Source organism: Marmota monax, unplaced genomic scaffold (assembly GCF_021218885.2).
Source record: "Marmota monax isolate L192 unplaced genomic scaffold, Marmota_monax_Labrador192_F-V1.1 WCK01_AAM20220418_F8-fsc00016, whole genome shotgun sequence".
In the NCBI taxonomy this organism is placed as follows: Eukaryota; Metazoa; Chordata; class Mammalia; order Rodentia; family Sciuridae; genus Marmota; species Marmota monax.
This window is the reverse complement of record NW_026695209.1, coordinates 21,497,713-21,502,184: the sequence shown is the minus strand read 5'-3', so window position 1 is coordinate 21,502,184 and position 4,472 is coordinate 21,497,713. Positions and strand designations below refer to the sequence as shown.

The 4,472-nt window shown below is 31.2% G+C and overlaps 1 non-coding gene across 1 annotated transcript; it reads right to left on the bottom strand.

The window, feature by feature from the left end:
• Positions 1-1,664: 1,664 nt before the first annotated feature.
• LOC124083812 (U6 spliceosomal RNA) lies at positions 1,665-1,770 on the bottom strand. The gene has a single exon (XR_006848917.1). It is a non-coding gene; the product is annotated as a U6 spliceosomal RNA (small nuclear RNA).
• Between the last annotated feature and the right edge of the window lie 2,702 nt (positions 1,771-4,472).

Genomic DNA, 4,472 nt, shown 5'->3' with positions numbered 1-4,472 from the left:
TTCTCCAATCATTTCACTTTCAATTTATCTGTATACGTAAAGGAAAAATAAATCTCTTGTAGGCAGCCTTGGTTTAGTCAGCTTTTTTGCTGCTATGACTGAAGGACCCAACTAAAACAAATGTAGAGAGGAAAGATTATTTTGGGGGCTCATAGTTTCAGAGTTCTCAATCCAGACACAGCAGACTCCATTCCCTGGGGCTCAAGGTGAGGCAGGACATCATGGAATAAGAATGTTGCAGAGAGAAGCATCTCACTTGGTAATCAGAAAGCAGAGAGAGAGGTCTTCACTTTCCAAATACAAATATACACCCCAAAGCCACGTCCCAATTCCTACCTGCTCCAGCTACATCCTACCACTTCAATTACCACTCAATTAATTAATCCCTATCAGGGATTAATTCACTGATTAAGTTGAGACTTAAAACCCAATCAATCACTTTTCCTCTGAACCTTTTTGCATTGTCTCAAATGTAAGCTTTTAGGGGACTCCTCACATCCAAACCAAAACAAGCATATAGTTATGGCTTTCTTTTTAAACATTCAGTTATTCTGTGTCTTTGGATTGGTTAATTTATTTATTTTGTATTCAAAGTAATTATTGATAGGTAAGGACCACCTCTTGACATTTTGTTAATTGTTCACTGGTTGATTCATAAATTCCTGTTTATTTTGTTCCTCTCCTTTTGTCTTTCTTAGTGATTAGGTGATTTTTTTTTTCTCATGGTATGCTTTGATTCTTTGCCTTTTGCTTTTGTATATATAGAACAGATTTTTGCTTTTGAGGCTACCATGATTTTTTCAAGATGTCTAATGGTTAGATCAGGCAATGTTAAGATGATAGAAACTTAAATTTGTTTTAAAAGTAATATTTTTACTTCACTCCCTGCTATATTTCATACTTTTGATTTCACAACTTATATTATTTTATAGGATATATCTCTTAAGATGTCTTAGCTATAATTACTTTTAATAGTTTTGTCTTCTAATCTTTATATTATACATATTAGTGATTTATACACCACCATTATAGTATTATTCTGATTTGAAACATGTACTTACTTTTACCAGGGAAGTTTATATTCTTGTATGCTTTCATGTTACTAACTACTGTCCTTTCATTTCAACCTGAAGAATCCCACTTAGCATTTGAAGACAGGAATACTGGTGAAATCCCTTAGCTTTCGATTTTTGGAAGTCTATACTCTATTTCTAAAGGACAACTTTTCTTGGTAAAATATTCTGATTGAAAGTTGTTTTCTTTCTGTACTTAGAATGAAACCTTTAAGATTTCTGCAGAGAAATATCTTGCTACCGTTTTGTGAAACTCCTTTATATTTGATTTGTATCTTTTCTCCTGATACTTTCAAGCTTCTTTTTGTCTTTGATAATTGACATCAGAGAATGTGTTATGATTTAGATATTAGATGTCTCCCAAAAGCTCATGTGTAAGACAATACAACAATATTTAGAGTGAAATGATTATGCGATTATATTATATTATATGACTAACTGAGTGGGCACTGAGGGCAAGTAAGGCGTGGCTGGAGGATGTGGGCATTGGGGGCATGCCATTTAAATTATAGATGGACATGTTAATTTTTTTAAATTTTTTTTAGTTGTTTTAGTTGTTGATGGACAAAATACCATTATTTTATTTATTCAAAAAATATGAAATGCTTCCTGAATTTGCGTACATCCTTGCATAGGGGCCATGCTAATCTTCTCTGTATCATCCCAAATTTAGTATATGTGCTGCTGAAGCAAGCACTGGGTGATATATTTTGTATCTGGCAAGTGGAGTCTCTTTCTCTGTTTCATGCTGTCCATATCTGAAGCTGCCTTTCTTCACCATATTCTTCTACCTCAGGCACCAAGGAATGGAGTTATGGTCTAAGGGCTAAGAGCTGTGAGTCTGTGAGCCCTCAAGTAAACTTTTTCTCTTCTAAAATTGTTCTTGTCATGTCTTTTGGTCACAGCAGTGAAAAATCTGTCTAAAACACTATGTCTTGGTATAATCTTGTTTGGATTGAATTTGATTGTTACCTTTGTTCTTTATTTACCTGGATTTTTCTTTCTCCATATACAAAAATGTTTTTGCTATTATTTCTTTAAATAGGCTTTTTGGCTCTTTGACCCTTGAACTCATATAGTTTGAAAATATGCTGGTTTTGATATTGTCCAATTTTTGCACTTTTTTCTTTCTATTCTCATTTTTTTTAATTCTCATTCAACTGTATAGTTTCAGATAACTTGTCTTTGAGTTCATAAATTTCTTATTCTATTTGATCATTTCTGTTATTTATATACTGTATTGAATTTTTATTTCCTTCATTTTATTTTTCAGATTCACTTTTTTTTATAATTCAATCTCTTGGTTAATTTTCTAGTTTTTTTTCCATTTCAAATCATTTTTATTGAACAGAAGCACACTGAGATTTCTTAATACAATTATTTCAAATTCTTTAGTAGTTTGTTTGTCTCCATTTTGGGGGGTTCTGTACTAGAACAATGTTATGTTCTTTTGCTGGTACTCTTACTCCTTTTTTTAATGTTTCTTTTACATTGATGTCTGCACATTTAGTGCAGTCACCTTTTTGAGACTATAAGGATACAAATTATAGTAGTTCTAGGGCAGGTCAGGTTCTAGATCTCTATGGTAGTTGAACTAATGTCAGTATCATGGCTGTTCATACCAAGGGTTTATCTCCAAGGCTATGAATGTGAAATAGCTTTCCATGGCCAGTGTCTGAGAAGTGGTGAGGACCTGGGTCTGAGGTGGGAGAATTTGATAGGCTCTGGGGTTAGGAAATAATTAAAATCGGAGAAATGGTAACCTTTTATCCCCCAGAATTGTTCTAGAGTGTCAGCTCTTGAATGGGGAATTGGCATGGGACCACTTTTCCCTATTCAAATTCACAAGCAAGAATTTCCAATGTTTACCTCAATAGAAAAAGATGCTAATGTCATTGTGGAGTTGTGGTACAAATAGCAAATACATTTTTTCTTTGTTTCTAGCCGTTTTATTTTATTTAAGATATGTCAGTCACCTAAAATCCCCTCTGTGTGGATATTCTCTTCTTCCTCCCACTTTGTTGATGAAGATTCTTCAATGGGCTCTTGAGGCCTCTGTGAACTATTCTGATATGTGAATAGTGTCCTGTATATATATTATATGGGGACATTAAGAATATTTTCTTCTCCACCATCATGGTGCTGTCACTTCAGCCTTAATTTAAAAAAATATTAAAAAATAATGGTGGAGAAAATGCTTTAAAAGAACACAGATAAGCAGAATTTTTTTGTTTGATTTTGTTGTTCTATCAATAAAAATTCTATAAGGAAAGTGTTCTTAGATAAGAAAATATTTAAAAGATTATTCTGTATACTTTAACACAATAAGCTATTCTTAGAATATATTGAGTCAATGGCAATATTTATTGTGTCAATTAATGAGATATTTCAAATAAATGAGAGTATATTCTTAGTCCATATTATATCATATAATTATCTAGAAACATAAAGCACAAAGTTACCTTTCTTATTTATGATCTGGGTTTCTTTAAATTTTTTTCCTGAAAACAGAAGTGGTAAAACTTTTACATATTATATAAATGTTCACACATACCCATAAAAATATATGATTTAATTATATTCAAATCATAAACTACTCTCTTCAAATAAAAAACTATATTATTCTAAGAATGATTAAAAAACACAATTTTGTTTCTAGATTTTAGAATTTACTTGCCTATAAAAGTGAAATGAATTAGTGTTCTTTCTACTCCACACATGGAAAATGTGTTTCCATCTGATATTTTTAAGGGCACATATCATTTTTAAATGGTTGAAATAGTTACTGAGATAAACTGAAGATTCACAGTTAATGGAAAGCTGTATTATAGAACTACTCCTTGTACATTTTGGTCAATTTTCCTCAACTGAAATATTTTACAAAATTGTTATACAGTTATCATTGTGGATATTGTTTTGATATATTACAACCATCTTATTTTTGTTTTACTTTTACCATTCCACATGGGTATGGTGTATCCTAAGTTTTATGTAATTTTGTCAGTATATGTAGGTTGCATATCCATCACACTACAGTTAAAGTAGTGCAGAGTAGTTCTAATGCCTATATCTCTTTTATAACCACACTTACCTCTAAATAGTCCCCTACTGTTGGTTTATGAATCTGGCTAAGAATAACATGTATTTATAAAAAATAATATCATTTTTAAATTTGTATAAATGAAATTCATACAAATTTTTAAAATGATATTATTTTTAATTTTAAATGACATTATTTCAAAAATAATGTCCATTACTCATCATAATTTTCTGAAGTTTCATCCAACTTGTCACAATATATCCCTACTGTTTCTGTTTATTGCTAAGTAGTTATCTATAGTATAAAGGATATACATAATTAATATACTGTTGCACTGAAGTATATCTAATTTCTCTATG